This window comes from Pinus tabuliformis, chromosome X (genome assembly GCF_031772625.1).
Source record: "Pinus tabuliformis cultivar Carrire ecotype Pingquan chromosome X, CPIR1, whole genome shotgun sequence".
Classification (NCBI taxonomy): domain Eukaryota; kingdom Viridiplantae; phylum Streptophyta; class Pinopsida; order Pinales; family Pinaceae; genus Pinus; species Pinus tabuliformis.
Window position 1 is genome coordinate 1054907799 of NC_142308.1, and position 5407 is coordinate 1054913205.

The 5407-nt window shown below is 36.3% G+C and overlaps 1 pseudogene across 1 annotated transcript; it reads right to left on the reverse strand.

Moving 5' to 3' along the window:
* Positions 1 to 1340: 1340 nt before the first annotated feature.
* Positions 1341 to 4808, reverse strand: LOC149143447 (putative disease resistance protein At5g47280; annotated as a pseudogene). The gene is made up of 6 exons (XR_016265113.1): positions 4573 to 4808; positions 4122 to 4441; positions 3603 to 4021; positions 3096 to 3451; positions 2729 to 2940; positions 1341 to 2343 (listed from the first exon to the last, which is right to left on the reverse strand). The product of XR_016265113.1 is annotated as a putative disease resistance protein At5g47280 (transcript).
* Positions 4809 to 5407: the final 599 nt, after the last annotated feature.

The following is a 5407-nucleotide window of genomic DNA, read 5'->3' on the forward strand; positions in this document are numbered from 1 at the left end:
ATACGTTGTTGCACTAATGACCATCCTTGTGCAATTGTGCTACTAAAATTCATAGCACTACACTACTCATTCCATGTATATTAGAGGGGATGAATGACATCAAATGAAGTGCGTATGTATACTTAGAGAATTTAGTGCCATCCATTTCTTGAATTGTCAGTGTAATGTTTGAGGAATCTGCATAGAATTCAATGTCTTCTTTTGTTTCTTTGGGGGAGGAGTGATGCAAAGGATATGTCTTGCCATGAAAGAGAATATGTATTTATTTATTTTAAATATAGAGTAAAACTTGGACCTGAAGTTAGCTTTGTACCTTTCTCATAGAGAAGCAAGCATCGATACCAAATTTAGAATTATATTAGTTTACAGTTTTTTATTTTATTGGTTTAGTTTTTGTTAATATGAATTTAAAACTTTATCGTAGATATTTTTTTGTTTTGAATTTCTGGGTAAAATATTAAATACAAAATATTTAGTAATTTTAACATCCGTTTTATGTCCTTGAATGAGCAACATTGTGATATTAAATGGAGGGAAAATAAATTTTAATTGATAAAATGATTTAAATCATATTTTATAATTAAAAAAAAAATTGTTGTTCTAATTTTTTAGGTAAATCAATATACAAAAATACTATATAGTTGAATTAATATGCAAAAATCTAATTACAGTGTTAGTAGAAATATTTTTTCTATTTAATTATCATCAAATGTTTAGTTAATCTTATTTTAATTTGGTTTATGTTTTATTATTGAATTTTTTTAACCAATTAAATTAATGAATTAGTTCAGTATATTTTACACCATTATTATTAAAAACAACTAATCATGTGAAGTATATATATGAATTGATAAATGTTATTTATTTATAAAAACTGTCGTTGATATACAAAATGATTATATTAAAGATGTCTATAAATCGAAATTAACTATGTTTGTTGAGGTGATACATACATTGAGAGATGGAGATTCACGGAGAATGAATTATAAACTTTGGAAAAAAAACATTGACATGCTACCAATGGTTCTCGTTAATTTTGAATTAAGAAAAAATTAAGGAAAAAAATTACACTAGTATTTTTTAAATTTTATTAATTTCAGTTATTATAAAATACACTATCAAAATAGTTAACTTTAAATTTACACATAATTTTTAAGATTTATTAATTTGAGTTATTGTAAAATACAATATCAGAGTAGTAGATATATTAATTTGATTTATTGTAAAATACAATATCAAAATTAAATGTGATATCTTTTGAACCCAGAGAAACACGGTGTAGTTCAAAGAAAATGAAGGCTCTGCCTTTTGCATTATATCCAACCATTTGACACCTACAGTCATTCCAAACTAACACAACAAGTTCACACTTACAGTCATTCCAAACTAAACTAAAGCGGTCTAACACAACAAGTACTTCACTCATCAAGCCAATTCCAAAGTAAAGCGTTCTACCTCCAGCAATTCCAAACTAAAGCGGTGTAACAGAACAACAATTATTCCTGAGCTTCTAACAAATACTTCACTCATCAAGCCATTCCAAACTAAAGCGTTCTTGCCCGACCTCAACGGTGACACCTGGAAGGGACAGCCACTCTCCCTCCATCGCCTGATCAGGAATTATTACACGCTTTAAAGATTTCAATTTGATTTTACGCAGCCTCTTTAATCCCGAGCACTCCCTCATGTCCAACCATTCTAACTTTGATAGCTCAGCAAATTTAGAGGGAAGGTCCTTCAAATTCCCACATAGTGAAATATCGAGATATTCTAGTTCCCGGAGATTGCAAATGGATGGCGGCAACCTTGACAAGATTGGACATGCGGACAATCTTAGCACCCTCATTGACATTAACCTTCCCAAGTCTTCAGACAATTCTTGGATAAGATGGCAATTAGTGACAGACAATATTTGGAGGGAAGTCAAATTGCATAGCTTAGCTGGCAGTTCCCTTAAATCACTACAGTGATCAATATTGATTTCCTTAATGTTTGGAAAGTTGGGGGCTTCCACTTCCTTATCTATTCTAGTGATATTTTCAAGGCCTTCACATAGGCATATATACAATTTTTCCAATCTTTCCCACGATCTACAGTTGTCGTAAAGAAGAGGCACACGCAACTTATTAAGAAGCACAGACCTTATCTGGACAGGTGAAGGAAAAGAGGGCAGCCCACTGAGTGTTGCACGCTGAGAACTCTAATTGTATAATATAACAACTTTCAGTTTTGGCATGGTCTGTAAAAATGTTGGAACACAATATTGTCCTGCGGAAAAGATTAAGGCTAAAGCTTCCACCTCAGGAAAATGAATTTGACACCAATCGTGGGCTTGCATTGCCCCTGCAAATTTCAGAAATCTAACAGTCATAAAAATGTATGTAAATCACCTTTAATAAAGTTGGGAAATTATTGAATAGAAGTAATGAATATAATTAATGATTAGGCAAGGGAAAGAAAGCGTGTTTTAATAGGCAACGAATAAATCTTATGCTATTGAGTATTGAATTTTAATTGAGTAGCGGTTGTATATGCGGAGAGTTCGTTCGATTTTGCCGGGGTCGAATTATGGGCATATACAGCCCCGCTCAATACAGCCCGATAGCATAGAATTTATTTATTGCCGTTTTACAGCATGATAGCATAGAATTTATTTGCTGAAATTTTACAGCCCAATAGCATAAAATTTATTTGTTGTCGTTTTATTAGGAGCAGCTTGATTGATTACCTGTATGAATTGAAAGAAACTGAGCGCCAGACACTTGATTTGTGAGAGTCGTTCGCCATTCTTTGGGAATATTATCCTCCTTGCGAGGCATGAAAAGCCTCTTACGATTGTCGATAGACCCCTCATTAGCCAGATGCACGGCTAATTCCCGCATTACTTCATGCTGAGAAAAAGAAAGCTCGGAGGCGCAGTTGTATTCCATGGCGCCACTCCTAACAAATCAAATCAGATGATCAAAACGCAGACCAATAAGTTCCATAATAGTGATAAAAAAAGTTCCCAATTTTTTTTAGAGCATGAAAGGATCCAGAAGCAAGAAGTTAGATGAGTTGGAAAAACAAAGTAGAGATGTTAACAAATTCCTTACCCGGGATTGCCTATTAAATTTATGAGATTTCGTTTTGCAAGGTCTAACAGGACCACAAAAGCATCTTTCCATTCCATCCCGCGGACATATACCCAAATGTCCAATAACGAATCTACGCTCAGCTTTCTTCCTTGGGGAAATGCCCCCAAGTCCAAAAAGCACTCCCTCGACTCCTCATCGAGCATTTCTATACTCATTTCTAAGCGACTAAGAAGTTCATCTCTGTGACGGTCTGACATATGTTGTGCTCTTGAAAGTTTCTCGTCGGCAGTTTCCCAAGCTGTCTGGTGTTCTCCGCGTAAAGAACTTCCAATCACCTTGAGTGCAAGTGGTAAACCATTGCACTTTGCTGCAACCTACAAATATTTGTGAAAATATTGAAGGCGTGACTTACAACTTTTGTGGGGGTGAGTTGTATTGAACACCAATAGTTTTGAAGTTACAAAGTTGCAAAATTAGTGTTTTGGAAGGAGTTGAGAAAAATTGAATAGTGTGTATAATTCATACCCGTTTAACAAGATCCTTCTTTGGCGTTGTTGGAATCGAAGTCTGACCAAAGGCCCAGAAGCAGAAAAGTGATAGGGCATTAGCTTCCTCCAACAGCTCCACTTTATACAGATGACGTGTACTATCTGTAATTGGAATGATGGAGTCATGTCTGGTTGTGATAATTGTCTTGTATCCTTTTACCTCAAACAGCAAGGTTTCCAGATTTGACGTGAACCAAACATCATCCAAAACGACCAATGTTGGCTGATAACTTCTTGACTTTAGCCGTTCATTCAGCTTGTTATGTGCATCCTCTATGCTCCGAAATTTAGGCCTTTGGCCATCAATTAGCTTATCCCACATTACCTCTAAAATCTCTAAAGGACCGTTTACATTAAGCGAGACGGTAATGAACTTGATGTTTTCTTGAAAATGATCTGAAAATACAATGCTAACAAGCATTAGAAACTTTAGTCACCAGAAAATAAACTGGAAGTCTGGAAAACAAATTCATCAAAAATAAAATGCAAATCTTACCTTTGACGTCGGTATCCCCGCAAAGGGCTACTGCAAGAGTGGTTTTTCCACTCCCGCCCATTCCTGCTATTCCAACGACATTAACATCATTCTGCAATAGAATTTGTTTGACGTCTTTTATACAATTATCCAAACCCACAACAAATTTTGGCATATCCGGGAGGATGGGGTGTTGGATCACCGTACTTTCATGCATCATATCACTGGAGGTCTGACATACCGGAGTTGCGTTGATTTGTTGAAGCAAGATGCTATTGTAAATGGGATTATTAGTCATTCCGGCAGTGGTACTCTTAATTTCTTTAAACGCTGCCTCTAGTCTATTCAAAGCAAGGGCATTATCGAGTGGAACTTGAATAGCAAGGAATTGGTTGAGTTCCTTTGAAACTTAAGGATTTTCTTTCCATATTGGTACTTTCTGATTATATCAAAGCTGTGTACCTTCTCTAACCTATCCACCGCCTTGATGCCTTCTTTCATGACAATTTCAATGCCTTTGTACTGGTTATATCTCTCGGGCGATGCATCTGAAATATTCCGGGAAATTTCAACGATGGCAGGCTTTACGGACGACAGTTTTTCCTTGAATTCTTTACCCCATGTTTTGCTGGAAGCAATGATATTAACGACTCCGACCAGCTCGGTCAATGCTAGCTTAATAAGATCATCGACTAGCGGCGGAGACATTCTCAATTCCAGAAATCAGACACTGAGCGATCAAGCGTTTGATAATGAAAATCCCGGCGTGCTCACGACTGTCCAATATCTGAGGCAAGTGAGAAAGAATGAGGTGGGACGAGACTTATTATAGAGGAAAGGTGGCACAGTCAGGTTTGAATATTCTTTCACTCTAATATTTTTTAATATTATTTTAATTTTTACATGACAAACAAAGTTTCCATAATATGGGAATCTTTTAAAGATGGCCAATGAAAGCTCATACCACATTAATTCACGGTCCCCAACGTTTATATTTATATCGGGTGGTCCTCAACTTTTATATTCATTCACTTGTTTTCCCCACAAGTCAATCAAATTATATGACTCCCGAAAAATGAAATCCTCGTCATCCAGCGATGGAATAAAACAAAAATCTTTATCAGCACAAGTAATTAATACCCGGCGGGGTTTCAATCAGCCAATGATAGCACCCCGGCCTTGTTGTTAGCCCAACAGTGGATGGGTGAGCCGGTGACTTACAAAACCAACACGTTGGTTCCACCATGGGCCCTTGGTGGCCTTTCAAACCGTGTGTTGCGCCATGTGACCCCACTGTAGGGCGTGGG